The sequence below is a fragment of the Macaca fascicularis genome, chromosome 6, assembly GCF_037993035.2.
Source record: "Macaca fascicularis isolate 582-1 chromosome 6, T2T-MFA8v1.1".
In the NCBI taxonomy this organism is placed as follows: domain Eukaryota; kingdom Metazoa; phylum Chordata; class Mammalia; order Primates; family Cercopithecidae; genus Macaca; species Macaca fascicularis.
The window spans coordinates 15,773,987-15,791,245 of NC_088380.1; the positions used below are offsets into that span (position 1 = coordinate 15,773,987).

Consider the following 17,259-nt stretch of genomic DNA (forward strand, 5'->3'; position numbering starts at 1 on the left):
TGTCTGACTCTAACCAAGCCCTTTGCCTGAAGGCAGCAGTCACCTTTAGGAGCACGACAAGGTCTTTATCTGCAGAATAGACTGTATCAATCATTTCAACGTCACTGCTAGCCAATGATACAGAAACAAACTCAATTCAACTTGGATTCTCCCTGAATCCTGAAAATGTCTCTGAGTTCTGAAATGGTTCTGATGGAAGCTAGAGATAATGGTAATCATCGGGACAATTAATTGACACTTCTCAGACTTCTTGTCTACCTTTCTACCTACAACTCAAAGGGGAACATTCTTTTTTTTTCTTTTTTAAAATTGAGATTATCAGGAAGAATCAGAAAGGCTCAGTCAGGGTGCTGCAAGGCCTGATTACACAGAGTTATTAATGACGTTTCATTCTTCTGCAATTGTCATGTTCGGATCTGCCCTCCAAAAGGAGAAACAGGTAAAGATGATCCCACCTGACGAGGAAATAACCTTCTCTACAGAAATGTGATGTCAAGACATTCAATACTTTTTTGAGGTTAGTAATGTAAGAATAACCACGTAGGGGCAGGGAAAGTCAGAGATGCTAGAACCAGGATCTCGAATCATAGATTTCAGATTCTTGCAAATTGGAACGGCTAATGTGTTAGCTAATGGGTATCGAATAATGTATTCCCATACTATACCTCTCCAAGTAATACCCACATCCCATTATAGTACTTTTTCATTCTTGTAAGTTAAAAAAGTTAATTTAGCTTTTTCTCAAATTGGGAGAGTTTGGCCAGAGAAGAAAAAAATTTCTATGTGCAAAAGGAAGCAATTTTAAATGCTTTTTGGTCTGTTCACGTTCACAATGCCTTGTATCCTTCTCAACCAAGGTCTCATATTACTTCAGGAACAGGGTGAAGTTTAAGTTAATGTTGATGATATTTGTGGCTGTCCTGAGGGGGAAGGAGAGGCAGAAGTTGCTCATGCAAGAGCATCACATGAAGGGAATATTGGGCCAAGAATAAAATGCTCAGATCCAGAGACTTCACCTTCCTTGTGCGTACCCAATACCTTAATTATGCAGAACAAATTCATTCCATGTCATCTCCCCTTTAGCTTTGATGCCCATTTTCCTTACAGATATTTATATGAAAATAGCATCACTGTTTATTAAGAATTTGTTTTTTTTCCTCTTTCTGAGGGAAACACTCCCTTTAAAAATAGTGACTTTTGTCACCAAGCCCTGAGGGATAGATCCACATTGTCCTGATTGTAACAATGCCTGTTAGTTGACAGGGAAACATGAAACTTCACAGTTAACATCGAAGTGAAGGCTCTGAGTTAAAATAGATACGCTTTTAGTGTAACTGGAAGCTGAAATATGCATAAACAATAACTTCTGCTGATAAATTCTGTATTAATTCTCCATAAAGGGCCATTGTTGGCCTTCTCAGATAGGCTGATGGTTTCAAAAAAGATCTGGTAAAAAGACTTCTTTAAAGGATCTTGCACTCTGACAAATAATAAAATATATTTTAGAAGATTTCCTTAAGGGATCTTGGGTTCTGACACATTATGTAAGAAATCTTAACAGTATTATTTATAACTAAAGCTTGATTTTGAGCCCTTGCTTTAAGCTAGGGACTGTGCTAAGCACTTGGCGTCCATTACCACACTTAATCATTACCACAGTAGTTGAGGCAGGACTTCTTACTGTCTGCATTTTACAGGTGAAGAATTTGTGTAGCAGAGAGGCTAAACAGCTCATCCCGGAAAATATAGACAGTCAACTGGCAGAGCAGAGGTCTGAGCTTGGGGAGTCTGCCATTATTGGTAGTGGACTTCATTAGCTGTTAAAAAACTATACTACCTCTCAACCATAATCCCATTGGTTGTTCATTCATAAAAGTCAAAATTTAAAAAAAATTCTAATTGTTAAAGAGCTGGAGAGTAAAAATTTCATTGCATAAGCAAAAATTTCCCACAGTGGACTCTTTTGTCTCATTAGGCCAATTCTAAAATCAATCGGAGCCTGAGTTTTTTGGCTTCTTTGTGCAAGGGCAGCATGAGCTTTTGAGCATCATTTGTTTTCGTAGTGACTTCAGGCATATCAATCCTCAGCGAAATGGCAGTCATAGGATTGGCGGAGTCGTCGTCTGACCCACGGAAAGCAGACCGGCTCTCACTTGTTTCCTGCTCTCTCCGGAGCACACACCCATCCTTAAAGCTGTTTGGTGAACAAGCCTCATTCAATAGTGAGACAGAATCAAGGGCCAGTGGGTGAGGAACAAGTCCTTCTAGAAAATATGTGGGCAAAGTGTTCAGTAGGGAGACAAGTTGTTCTCCTCTAATGTCCTCTTAAGGAACAGCACGCCTTTCTCTGCCAAAGAAATAATTCTCTCTTCAGAGAGCTGCCGCAGTGAATGTCCTTGAGTCCAAGTGGGCTGTCTCCTTAGGGGTGTGCTTGTGTGTCTATATCTGCTCTCTATGTATAGAGAATGATGCATGAGGCTTTGCAAAATGGAAAAGTAACTGGAACTGTTGATGAGCTGAAATGATAAAGGTAAACTGAAGTAAACAATATTTTATTTTAAAGAAAGGACAGAATGATACTCTCTTGGAGTTCATATTTTTCACCAAAAATGCCTCAGGCTTAATCACAGGCCTATCTTCACAAACATAGCTTCCAGGATGGCCGGATTAGATTGGGTCTGTTTTTTCATCTCAACCACTCAAAGCACATCATATATTTTAACTTTTGTGAAAACTCCCCTTAATAAAAACTAAAGTAGTAATTAACAGTCTGAGCAGTTTAGCTGCCAAGAGTCCCTATGGCTCTTGCCTGCTTGTAGATCTACAAGGACAGGCGCTGCATACCAACAACCGTGGAACAACATTGTTTCCTCTTTTACTTGTTCTCCACATACCTTATAACCAGTTCGGGATTACTACTATCCAATAAAAAGGTTTATTTTTTTTTCATTATTATGCTAGAAAATTGGTGATCAAATGCGTCTTTTAAATGCAAAACATTCTTCCAAATGCATCTTTTAAATGCAAAACATTCTTTTGAGTAAGAGGCATTTCAATGAGATACTTTATTTCAGGATTTTCACCATCACACTAATCTTGAAATGGCTGGACCTGTGTGTGTGTGTGTGTGTGTATGCACGTGTGAATGTGTATGCACAGGTAAGCATCAGTGTACTGGCTCAGTACCTGAACCTCCAGGGTGCAATATTTATTAAGGAGGCCCTCCCTCTTGTGCAAGTGCAAGATTGGTATTTTCAAGTGAGCACCTCCTTAAATATTGGCCTTAGGTGTCTCGTACCACACCCATTCTCTAATAGAAGGGGTGAGGGGTGGAGGAATTGCTCACTTAGTTTCCTATCCCCTCATGGATAGTGGAGGCCTGTGACGCTGCGGATGGGTAAAGTCTGTGAGCTAGGCTAGACGTGGCAGGGCTGTCACCTCTCCAAGATATTAAAAATGAAAGAAGCTAAAGCAGAATTGCAAAATTTGCGATGAGTTTAAAATGTCTGTAATTTAACTCATTGATGCTTCCAACATACCTGGTAACTACAATGTATTATAAATGTGTTATTCACAAATTAATTCTATGATAAAAATGTGAATTCATAGTACACTCTAGGTGGTACAATCTATGAATGGGAGTCATGTTTAAAGTTGTCAGATAAAAATACTCTCTCAAAGCTGCTAGCATATCTTCCTGGCTGCATGCACCCACTCATTTGTTGATAAGGCCAGGAGTCTGCATTCCAGACCCTCGAGCTCTCCGGAGCCTGAGGCGAGTGGCCCGTTAGCCCCTTACCTCCTTTGCATAGGTCCTATATTGGGGGGTCTAAGTGACAGACGGTTATGAGCCCAGTCAGTTTCGAGAAATGTATTAGTCAGGGTTCTCTAAAGAGACAGAACTAATAGGATAGATGTATATATAAAGGGGAGTTTATTAAGGAGTACCGACTCGCATGATCACAAGGTGAGGTCCCACAATAGGCTGTCTGCAAGCTGAGGAGCAAGGAAGCCAGTCCTACTCCCACAGCTGAAGAACTTGGGTTCTGATGTTTGAGGGGAGGAAGCATCCAGCGCAGGAGAAAGATGTAGGCCAGAAGACTAAATCAATCTAGTCTCTCCATGTTCTTCTGCCTGCTTTTATTCTGGCTGCTTTGGCAGCTGATTGGATGGTGCCCACCTAGATTGAGGCTGGGTCTGCCTTTCCCAGTCCACTGACTCAAATGTTAATCTCCTTTGGCAACAAACATCCTCACAGACACACCCAGGAACAATACTTTGCATCCTTCAGTCCAATCAGGTTGACACTCAATATTAACCATCACAAGAAATAAATACCCAGTCCTGGCAACCTGACACTCAAAGGGGTTCTTCAGAGAAGCAAAGTGCAGGGTGACTTCTGAGCAGCAGCAATGGAGTTTAACCTTCAGGTAAAGAAGAGAAACTGACCAAGGCTCTCATCCTGTGAAACAGCAACCTTCAAATCAGCCAGTGGCTTTCCATTGGCTATGTGTTAGGACCACTTGGGGGAACTTTAAAATCTATAAGTGCCCAGGAATCTCCCCAGACCCATGAAATCAGAATCTGTCGAGATGGGTTGGACATTTCTAGTTTTCCAAAGTTCTCCAGGTGATGCTAGGGTGCAACTAGGGTTGGAAGGTATTTTCTGAGGAACTATGACAGGCTGGCCGGGTACCTTTACCATTTATTTCTGCAAAATCTGTGACCTTTGTTTGGTGGAGACTGAAGGGGAAGGCCCTAAAGGGCAAGGAGAATGGAGGATTCCTAGAAAAGGCACCATTTCCTGGTCAGTACAGCCTGGTAGGCAGGAGCGATTGTTTGGGAGTGAATGGGAAATCCATCATCCTTTCAATGAGAAATGGATGGGGAAATGAAATCATATTTCCTAGCTTCCTTTCATACTCCCTAACTTCTGTCCTACAGCTGCAATAAATTCTGAACCCTGTGCCCCAAAGATGTATGAGGACAGAGAGTAGCTAATGAAGTTCCTTTTCCTGATCATCAAAGACAGCGGTAATGATTTCACTTCCATCCCAGATCTGGTGGCCAAGGGGCTGCTGGTTCCCAGATCAGAAAGATCGAGTTGACTGGAGATAAGGTTGCTTGCTTCCATGGTTTAAAACTTCAACTCATCTCTCAAGCTCCGGTGATGCCAAAAACAAAGACAAACAATGCACCAGAGAATGACATAAACTGTTCTGGAAACCTGTGAGACATTTAGGTTGTATTTGAAAACAACGGAAAAAAATTACAAACATAATTGGAAACTTTCCCCATCGATTTTCTCAGAATCTCAAAGGACTAAATCCAAATTTCTGGGACAGGTCTGTGGGTTATATAAATGTTAAGAGTGGCCTGTCCTGAGATGCTACGATTCTGGAACTGTGACCAAACAATGGCAACCTAGCTGCTTTGCCTTTAAAAATACTGTGTAGGTGTATTAAAAATAGCCAGAGAAAGCCTCTTAGCAGATACACATGACACCAGGGGGCCAGTCAGAGCCTTCTGCCTTAGACACACAGACAGATTTTCTCCTTCCAAAAAAACAAAAACAAAACAGATTCCATATTAGGCATTTGTGTGTGTGTGCGTGTGTGTGTCCAGGGAATCATTGGTCTGCTTCTGGTTTCATACTATAGAAAAACAATTCTTCATACATATATGATGAGTATATGGAGCAACCTAGTGGAAAGAACATAAACATGATAGTACTCTATACCTGATTTCATTTCTGACTGGCCCATTTACCAGCTGGTTGACTTCTTCTCTCACCTCTAGGATGAGATAAGAAGACCTCCCTGGCACATTGATGGTAGTCAGTCAATACAAGCTATTTCTTTTTTCCCTGTGACATGAAATAAGACAAATGTAAAACGTTTAGCCCACTACCTGGCACATAGTGAGTGCTTAACAAATGTCGGAAATTATTGTGTCTTTGCATCAAAAGCATTCTCTAGCATATAAAATACGCTGAAAATTTCTTTCTGATGCATGAATTAGTGTCTGCACCATAATATATAACTCTGATGTCATGTTCACTTTGCGCTGGGCACTGTTGTAACTGCTTAACTTCTGTAAATGAAATCCAGTCTTCTTAATAACACAATGATACAGGTAATATTACGAAAGCATTTGATAGAGGGGAACACTGGGGCAACAAAGACTCAACTAGTTTTGCCCCAGGAAGGGCCTCTGCCGTAATGCTTGCCTATACCAGGTCTATTTCCACCCTGATCTTCCAGTGACAACAAATCCATGCTGACTAACCGTGGAGCATTTCCTGGGGGCAATTCAAACCAGGGTGTAGAGAAAACAGGCAATGAGATGGACGGAAGGTTTTATTCCAAGCACCTAGTCTGGGAGACTTTGTTCTAAGCGTCTTGTAGAGCTTTAATATCTTGGGGAGGGAGGACTTTCCTCATACACATATTTAAGGCTTTCCCCAGAGCAAAGTCAAGTCAACAAATAACAGAGCTACCGGCAGTTCTCAGCATGAACATGCTCTGGCATGCAGGTGGCAGAGCTTTCTCTAGGTCCACGTGCTTCTTGGAGGCTGGTTGTGTCCACCCAAGCATCCAGTGTGTCCATCCTGGCCGCCCATTGTGATTCATTCATGGGCCATTTGCTGGTGGTGTGGTGCCAGCTGGGTGGACCTGGCCCTTAGTTACATTCTCTGAGGTCAGAATCTTGGTATGTGAAGACAAATCTTGGTATGTCCTGTGTAAGGACATTGACATAATAAATGAATCCCTGTGTCTCATCCTGACAGTGTAAAGTACCTTGAGGTGATAGAAATGGGCTCCATCTGGTGCATGATTTGATAAAGCTTGTTTTACTGCTCTTGTGACCCATCTATTTTGGCTCTGTGCTTCCCATTCTCAGGAAATGGAAATGTTATGGGTAGGTCTGGGTCACGGTGGAAAAATCATAGGTTGCACCCCTTTTGTTATCTAGCCTTTCATTATACAAATTGAAACTGTTATCTTTTTCCTCCCAAGTCAACTGCTTTCTCTCTCTCTCTCTGTGTGTGTGTGTGTGTGTGTGTGTGTGTGTTTTAAATCTTAGCCAATAAAGAAAATGTTTGAGGAAGAAAACCCTTTAATTTTAAAGTTCAAACTGTGAGGAAAGGAAAAGGGTCACTTTGCTTATGCCACCATGTGTGGTAAATGAAAGGTTCTGAATTTCTCATAAATCATCACTCCTCATAACAAACATATCAGTGTTCTTTTGTTCCTTTCCACCCTAACCTAGAGAATGACATTTTCTCAGTTTGTCCATTTCTTTATTAATGGCAGATGCATTCCTCCTCCTCCTTTGGAAATAGCGTTTTAAATTCAAATGTCACTTGTTTCTGTTGCATTTTGCTGATGAGATGAATCATAAGATGAGGGGAACTGATGCATTTTTGTTTTTCTTTCCCTGAAAGCAAACACTTTGAGGCAGCCTCCAGGGCATTTACAGCCCACATGTAACTCGTTAAAGGTTCATTAAGAAACTCTTAAATTGAATTTGTTTGTGTAACCAGTGTTTATATTTCTCTAGTTGATGATTTATCACTTAAGCTACAGTAGCACTCCCGGTAAGACATGTCCAGGCTGTGGATGGGGACTCAGACTTGCCCATGTTTCTTTTTTTTTTTTTTTGAGGCGGAGTCTCGCTCTGTCGCCCAGGCTGGAGTGCAGTGGCGCGATCTCGGCTCACTGCAAGCTCCGCCTCCCGGGTTCCCGCCATTCTCCTGCCTCAGCCTCCCGAGTAGCTGGGACTACAGGCGCCGCCACCACGCCCGGCTAATTTTTTTGTATTTTTAGTGGAGACGGGGTTTCATTGTGTTAGCCAGGATGGTCTCGATCTCCTGACCTCGTGATCCGCCCGTCTCGGCCTCCCAAAGTGCTGGGATTACAGGCTTGAGCCACCGCGCCCGGCCGCCCATGTTTCTTTATGTCTTGGTTTTCAGGTCGCCTGGATGTGGATCATCCCATTTGCTCGGAAGTTTCCTGGCTGCTATTGCAGAAGGAAATGTCTTTATAAAGGCAGATTCTGTAACGTGAGCAGTTTCATGCACAGAGATTTTCGAGCAAATTAGTGGCTTACTCACTTTGTCTGAATAAGGGAGCTGAAATGTGATACTCTTTCAAATGATGTGCTTGGCAGGTTTGGACAAATGCAATTTGCGTAGCACAATTGCGTTTATAAGCATTTTTGTGCATACAATTGTTGGAGCCTCAAAACGACTCTGTGAGGCAAGTAGGGTGGGGACTCTGAGACAAATAGTGTTCTTTTTCTTTATATAGATGTGCAAAGTTCTCAGGGGTTAGGAGGCTGGACTTTCACTTAATAGTTGTAGAGTCTCTAGATAACTGAAGCAGAGTTTGAAAAAAGTGTTACTTAAGCCTAATATCTTATATAACATTTTCTGCTCCCCTGACCACAGCTGCCATTTTTAGAAGTTAAAATTTCATCAGGAAGTGGTAATCATATGTTGAGGTGGAGGTGGAAACTTCTTTTCTCTTTACTTTGTTTTCATGTGAAGGCACCTAAGTTAGAGTAATGTTCCTGGCCTGATACTTTTACCCTTACTGTAGGTATCTCATGAATTTGGGGGAAGTAACTGGACATGCTCATGTTGTCTTTTCTCAGTATTAAAGCTGACAGTTTGATATCTATGTTAGACCCAGGGTCTAGACTCCATAATTCATAATTTGATCCAAGAAGTTATGGTGCTTGATTTTTTACCAGAACTCCCATCTCTCCTCCTTATCCATCTACCCCTCTCCCTGCGACTCCCATGTGCACAAAACTGTGGCAAAACAATTTTCCCTCTAGCCAAAATTGTTGGCTTACCATCCATTTTGCTTTTCAGATTGTTATGGTTGGAGGAGAATGGTAAAATATAAAGATGCCTTTAAAATTTGTTATTGATACGTTGAGTTGTAACCAACTCAGGAATTTTTTGGTGGGGGACATGGTTAGGGACAATGTCTTATTCTTCTTTGTATTTTCCTGAATATAGGTAAGTTCTCATTGTTTAGGAGCTTGAATTGAATTGAACAAGACAAGCAATTGTTGCTATGGTTACCTTTCCTTGGGTGTAACTATTCTACCTGCAAATTCTACTATCTGTCCTTTTACATTGCTCTCTCTCTCTATATAAAATATATTATATATTATATATATTATTATATATTATATATAAGTTACAACTGCTTGGCACAAGATGTGAAATATTTAAAAATATGACAAAAAGTTATCAATAGAGATAACTGCTATTAGTAATTTGATGTATTTCCTCTCAGTTTTCTTGGTGTCTGTCTTTCCTCTGACTCTGTTTTTCTCTATATTTGGCCCCATTTGGCTCTTATCTCTCTACACGTTTTCTTAGTCTAAACATCAATATCATCTTTTCTCTATGGATACTGTTTTCTCACTCCTTATTATGAGTATTTTTCTTGGTTCTTCAATATCTTCTTGAAAAATTTTAACAAGGTATCTTATCCTCTCATACATTATTAGGAGTTATACTTTGGTTGATGTTTAAGTTGTTTCAAGTTGTAAATAATGCTGCAATCACCATCCTTGAATATAAACCTTTGATCAAAGCTTTATCTCCTTAGCTGCAGTGTTACAGGACAAATAGGTATGCCTAATTTTTGGTCCCTTGGTAATTATTATCCATTAATTTTTCTGAGCTTTTGGATTCTGGGATGAATAATTTAAGTCTTTTGACCCAGATGCCTTTTAAAAGCTCATCCCAATAGCCGCTAGTTTTTATGTTGCTTATGTGATTTGCAATGATATGGGATTCCCTTGGCCTAAGAGATACGTGTGCATACACATAAATGCACAAGTGATTATCATTTACACTGATCAGAAATGCTCATAGAAAACTAATTTACACAGTCATGTCTTGCAAAAATTTTGATACAATTACTTTAATTTCAAGTTTTCACAACAGCAAAACATATACAATCCTCTAACAGTCTTTTTGTTTCTATGTATTGGTACCAATGTATAGAAGTACCAGTAACATTGGTATTTCAGCTAGCAGAGGTTACAGGCCTGAGAATTGGCCTATCGAGGTGCCAGGGGTGTTTCAGGTCTAACTATTCCAGGTAACTTCTGAGATGAAGGCAAGACTCAGTGAAAGGCTCCTCACTTGTTTACACTCCAAAGGTTGACCAAATTCGTCACAACCAAAACAATGATTTGCGGGTTTTGTATTTGTATTTTCTTGGAAGGTTTGGCCATGCTGGTCACAACAAAGCAAAACTGTGGGTCTAAATGTTATTCCATTGCTCAACTAGGGCCCTCCCTGACTGCCTCTTTAAAGCAGAGAAGTGAGGATTGATGGTATTGGCATAATTCTCATTGTTCCTATAGTGGGAATTTTTCAGTAAACTCAGCCCTAGTATTTACAATGGTTATAAGGACACCACTGTGGTGAAAGTGGTTACTGTAAACCATAAACCATGCATGGCAAAAAATTGGCATGCAGGTCACCACCCCCTCCTCCCAATGCCGGGGCAGACGTCGCAGTGATTCGCTGCATTCCATGCCCCTGAGACTCCTCAGTAGGATGTGCCAGTGACCAGAGATCAGGGAGTGTCCATGAATTGGAATCTGTTTGCCATTCCTGCCTTAAACTGTGGATATACTGACGTTGGAAAGAAGAGATGGCTGAAGAAGCCCTTGATGATGTTTTTTGAATCACTTTAATACTCTTCTGTCTCTTTAACTTAAAAAAATTTAGTAGTGGTAAATACACATAATGTAAAATTCACCATCTTAAACATTTTAAAATGTACGGTTCAGTGATGTGAAATGCATTATCACTGCTGGGCAACCAATCTCAGGACTCCATTTTCATCTTGCAAAATGGAAACTCTGTATCCATTAAACAACTCCCCATTCTCTCCTGTCAACTATCACTCTGCTTTCTGTCTCTAAAATTTGACTACTCTAGGTACATCATAGAAGTTGGAATCAAAGAGTGTTTGTGTTTTTGGAGCTAGCTTATTTCACTTTAATGTCCTCAAAATTTATCCACATTGTAGCGTGTGTCAGAATTTTCTTCCTTTTAAAGAATTGATAATAATCCATTGTGTGTGTGTGTGTATATATATATGTGTATATATATATGTGTGTGTGTGTATATATATGTATATATCTCCCACGTTTTGTTTATTTATTTATCTGTAAATGGACACTTGGGTTGCTTTCATCTTCTGGCTATTACAGATAATGCTGCCATGAATATGGGTGTGCAGGTATCTCTTTGAGAGCCTGCTTTCAATTCTTTCAGATATGTATTCAAAAGTAGAATTGTGGATCACAAGGCAATTCTATTTTTTAATATTTCGAGGAAGCGTTATACTATTTTTCATAGCAGTGGCACCTTTTTATTCCCACTGACAATGCACGAAAGTCCCAATTTCTCCACATCCTTGCTGATACTTGTTGTTATGTTTTTGATAGTGGCATCTCAATGGTCATGAAGCAGTATATTAGTCTGCTTTCACACTGTTGATAAAGTCATAACCAAGACTGAAAGAAAAAGAGGTATAATCGACTTACAGTTCCACATGGTTGGGGAAGCCTCACAATCATGGTAGAAGGCAAGGAGGAGCAAGTCACATCTTACATGGATGGCAGCAGGTAAAGAGAGAACTTGTGTGGGGAAACTCTCATTTTCAGATCTCTCGAGACTGATTCACTATCATGAGAACAGGACAAGAAAGACCTGCCCCCATAATTCAGTCACCTCCCACTGGGTTCCTCTCATGACACATGGGAATTGTGGGAGTTACAGTTCAAGATGAGACTTGGGTGGGGACACAGCTAAACCATATCAGGTGGCATGTCACTGTGGCTTTAATTTCCATTTCCCTAACGATCAGTGATGTTAAGCGTCTTTTCATGTGTTTATTGGCCATTTAAATATCTTATCTGAAGAAATTTCTATTCAAATTGTTTGCTCATTTTTGTATTTGTTTGTGTGTGTATGTATGTTGTAGGAGTTACCTATATGTTCTAGATATTAACTCCTTATCAGATATGTAATTTGCAAATATTTTCTTTCATTCCCTGGGTTGCATTTGCACTCTGTTGATTATTTTCTTTGATGCACAAAAGTTTTTCCATTTTATGTACTGAATTTTGTCTACTTTTGCCTTTGTTGTCCATGATTTTGGTGTCATGTCCAAGAAATCATTGCTAAATCCAGTGTCACAAAGTTTTACCCCTATATTTTTTAAAAGAGCTTTATAGTTTAAGCTCTTACTGTGTCTTTAATATATTTTGAGTTAATTTTTGTATATGGTATAAAGTGAGGGTCCAACTTTATTCTTTTGTATGTAGATGTTAAGTTTTCCCAGCACCATGTATTGGAAAGACTGTCCTTTCAATATTGAATAGTCTTGGCACCCTTTTCAAAATCAATTAATCATATATGCAAGGGTTTATTTCTGGCTTCTGTATTCTCCATTGACCTATATGTCTGTCTTTATGCCAGAACTACACTGTTTTGATTACTGTCGTTTTGTAATAGGCTTTAAAATCAGGAAGTCTGAGACCTCCAGCCTGTTCTTTTTCAAGATTGTTTTGGCTTAACACTATTTTAAGCAAATTTATGTTAAATTTATAAAGTTTATATCGTGGAACTTTTTTCTGCCCTATTTACCAGACAAAGTTTCCCACTGAAATGATTGTTTTTCTTGAAATAAATAACCACAAATCTGTTACCTATTTTAGGTACATTGATTCTTTGAAATTATTTGCCTATCCTCGTGGCTGATTGGAAAACTTCATTATGAGTCATGGAACCTGACTTCCAGGCCTAGGTCTGCCACCAGTAAGCAATTATGTCATCAGACAAGTCACATAACTTGATAAACTTCTTAGTTTTCCCCTTCATGAAGCGTAAAAGTTTGACAAGATTATTCTTAGGGTCTCTTTTGTCTCTCAATGTCTAAGTTTTTATAAGGCAGATTAGCATTCAGATATTTGCCAAGTAATTATTTCTTTTGATGTAATATACATGTTTTTGTTCTTGTTAAACCTTTCTACTTTTTCATCATGACACATGTGCAAATATCTCCACATACATACATATGTATATATGTATGTGTGTACATATATATGTGCATATATATATGATCTATTGATGTCCTTCCTGTAAAGAGCATAGCTGAGCATCTCAGATATGGAACCAACCAGACTTCTGATATGCAAAGAACAAACAACTTTTTTTTTCCTCATTGCTCCTCATTAAACTTAATCTATGGAATAGTGTTTTTCCAACCCTGGGTAGTCTTTAGCATCTCAGCAGATTTGAACTTTGCTGGAAAATTAAAAGTCCACCCAGTTGTAAAATCATGGGACACCTTATGCCACACTTGCACAGCTGTTTCACGGTTAATTTGGGGCTTCTCTTCTACTCTGGCTCCAACCAGCCTCCAAATCAGATTCATGTAGTGGGTGTAGTGGGCAGAAATGTTGTCCTCATCATGGGCTGTTTCTCCCTCTATGAGATAAACTGTTCCACCCTATTCCTTGCTCACTAGCTGCTGTTTGGAGCCCTGAGAGAAGAAAGACTAGACGGAAAGGTAAGGAAGCAGTTGTTTTCCTGGTAAAGTTGTAATCTGGTCATGTTTCCATCTGGTGTGGTATCTTCAAAATGTTGACTTTTTTCTCTTGTTGCATGCATCCTTGTCCCTGCAAACTCTGGAAGTTCAGGTCATTACCTGCACAGTCCCACCTTTCTCTTTTCACGTTTAGACAGGTGGGAATCAGGGAGTCATCCTGTTGTCTTCTAAATTCTAAGGTATACAGCCAGCCTTTCCATGGAGTTCTCTTAAAACCTTCTTCACCTGGCTTCCAGGAAAGGGAAAACAGCAAATCAGAGCACTGTCTGCAGAGAAGGTCCTTACGACTGGACTTTTCAAAAACCCAAGGAATTCTGTCTTCTGTTATGCAAGCTAGAGGGAAATAAAAGGGCCACACCTGCAAAGCTGTTTCACAGTTTCTTGACTAGGACTCACGGCTGCTCTAGACTCTTGCTATTCAAAGTGTAGTCTTTGGACCAAGGGCAATGGCTTTACCTGGGAGCTTGTTAAATATACAAACATTGCGTTGTACAAAATCCCCAGGTGATTCTTGCACACTTTAAAATTTGAGAGGCACTGATCAAGAACTCGGAATGGATAGTGCCTTAAAATGTGTATAGGAGTCTCTGCTGAGGCCAGGAAAAGTCACGTTCAGCACCCTGTTACATACACATACACCATAAGGTTATAAACAATAAAATATTGAGACAGTACATGGATAGAAAGGAATGAAAAGAGAAGATGAGGTGACAAATTTTTAACACTAATTAGGTCAGATGGAATAAATTTTAGGGTTAGCAAGCGTTTCATCTGATGTCATCACATTGGTACTTGTAGAAGTCTATTTTCCATTTATTTTCAGTTTATTTTTCACTTTGAGTCTTGGTTGCATGTTCCCCCCCCACCCCATGTTTTGTTAATTGCTTTTCCTGCCATGTCTTAGTCGTTGCCCTCCTAACCCCCCTGTGCTAAGTCAGCAGTTTGGGTTCTTTATTTGTTTAGTTCATGTGATTCAGAGATTTCTTTTTGTAAACTTGGTAAACTTTTCCATATTTCCAGTTATATTGTTAGTGGGTTTGGAACATTTTTTCCATTTATAGAACCCTTATTGAAGTTGTTGAGTCTTGGAACTGTTAACTATTCAGTTATTTGTCATAAAAATATGGTGTGTGTGTGTGTGTGTGTGTGTGTGTGTGTGTGTGTGTGTGTGTGTTTAATGGGAGTCAGTTAAAATAATTACAAAGAAATTGAGGCTAAATAAAACTGCAATTTGTTGTTTTGTCAGTAGGCCAGTATGCTCTACTTATACATTAAAAACATATACATTTCAACATTTTTGTTTCCTTTAATTGTAAATGACTTATCTGAAAAGCTTTGGGCTGGACTTAATTTCTGCACGCCATCTGTTACCACTGGATTTTAGACCATTCTGTTTGGCTCAGGCACATAGAACACAGTTAATTTCCCCATCACTCTTCTGAATGCAACTATTTATATTACAATTTGTGAAGTTAAACGTATTTTGATATATTAACTTCTTCATCTTCTTCTGGCAAATGAAACTTTTATCTTCAATTGGAGTTTTTAATAGTTGAAGACGTTTAAGATAAACAAACCTCAAGGACTTTTTCTTCCATTCCTACATTTCTTTGTTAGACACCCACTTACCCAACTCGTGTCTCTACCATTTAAGTATCATAATGTTCACTTTGTTTCCCTCACTCTCTCTTATTGCAGGGCTAGCCAGAAGCAACATTATGCAGCTGGTCTTTGGTAATGCAGCTTTTTCTTTTTTTTTTAGAGCTTTAAATTTTGGAATAATTTTATATCTACAGAACAGTGGCAGAACTTTCTCATGTACCATTCACCCAGTTTTTCCTATTAACATACGACATAATTGTGGTCTAGTGATCACATCTAGGAAATTGACATTGGTCTATTTACTTGCTGTGATTTGAATATTTGTCTCCTCTAAAACTCACGTTGACACTTACTCCTCAATGTGGTAGTATTGAGAGGTGGGGCCTTTAAGAAGTGATTGAGTCATGAGGACTCTGCCCTCATGAATGGATTAATCCATGTATGAATGAATGAATGAGTGGGCTTATGGGTTATTACCAGCATGGGTCTGGTAGTTTTGCAAAAAGAGGAAGAGAGAGCCGAGCTAACATGCACATCCCCCTCACCATGTCATATCCTATGACACCCTGGGACTCTCTGCAGAGTCCTAGTAAGAAGGCCTACACCAGATATGGCCTCTCTGCCTTAGACTTCTCAGCCTCTGTAGTAAGAAATAAATTCTTTTCCCTTACAAGTAATGCAGTTTAAGGTATTCTGTAATAAGCAACAGAAAATGGACTAAGATATTACTGTAACCAAACTATTTTATTTAGATTTCACCAGTTTTTCGACTCATGTCTCTTTTCTCTTCCAGGATACCATCCCAGATACCTCATTGCATTTAGTTCTCATCCCTCCTTAGCCTCCTTTGACCTGTGGTAGTTTCTGGGTTTTTCCTTGTTTTTCATGACCTTGTGAGTTCAGGGATTTTGTAGAATGTCCCTCAACTTGGGTGCGTCTGATGCCTTTCTCATGTTTGGATGGGGGTTATACATTTTTGAGAATAATACTACAGAGGTGAATTGCCCTTGTGCAAATGGCAGTGACTGACATTGACTTGAGTTATAATTGGTGAAGCTGACCTTTACCACATGCCTAAGGTTGTATCCAGTAGGCAACCTTTCATTTATAATCTTTGGCACTACAACCCACTTTCTACACCATGTTCCCTTCTGCTTACCCAGAATGGATAATAATTCCCTTCTTCCCTTAAGATAAATCTCTCAGAATTTTTTTTTTTGTATTTTGTACTTATTTATTTATTTTCTAACTTTTATTTTGGGTTCAAGTGTACATGTGTGGGTTTGTTACATATGTAAATTGCATGTCATGGGAGTTTGGTGTACAGATTATTTCATCTCCCAGGTAATAAGCACAGTACCTGGTAGGTAACTTCTTAATCCTTCCTCTCCTCCCACCCTCCACCATCAAGTAGGCTCTGATGTCTATTGTCCCCTTCTTTACATCCATGGCATTCAATGTTTAGCTCCCACTTATAAGCAAGAACATGCAGAATTTGGTTTTCTCTTCCTGCATTAGGGTGATGGCCTCCAGCTCCATCTATGTGGCTGCAAAGGATATAATCTTGTTTCTTCTATGGCTGTGTAGTATTTCATGGTACACATGTATGATATTTTCTTTTCTTTCTTTTTTTTGAGATGGAGTCTCGCTCTGTTGCCCAGGCTGGAGTGCAGTGGCATGATCTTGGCTCATTGCAACCTTCGCCTCCTGGGTTTCACTATTCTCCTGCCTCAGCCTCCTGAGTAGCTGGGACTACAGGTGCCCGCCACCACACCTGGCTAATTTTTTATATTTTTAGTAGAGACAGGGTTTCACCATGTTAGCCAGGATGGTCTCGATCTCCTGACCTTATGATCCACCTGCCTTGGCCTCCCAGAGTGGTGGGATTACAGGTGTGAGCCACCGCACCTAGCCTATATGTACCATATTTTCTTTATTCAATCTTCTGCTGATGGGCATCTAGGTTGGTTCCATATCTTTGCTATTGTGAATAGTG

At 39.7% G+C, this 17,259-nt stretch overlaps 1 non-coding gene across 1 annotated transcript; it reads right to left on the reverse strand.

Moving 5' to 3' along the window:
* Positions 1 to 327: 327 nt before the first annotated feature.
* Positions 328 to 462, reverse strand: LOC123574261 (U8 small nucleolar RNA). Its single transcript, XR_006699147.2, has one exon. It is a non-coding gene; the product is annotated as a U8 small nucleolar RNA (small nucleolar RNA).
* Between the last annotated feature and the right edge of the window lie 16,797 nt (positions 463 to 17,259).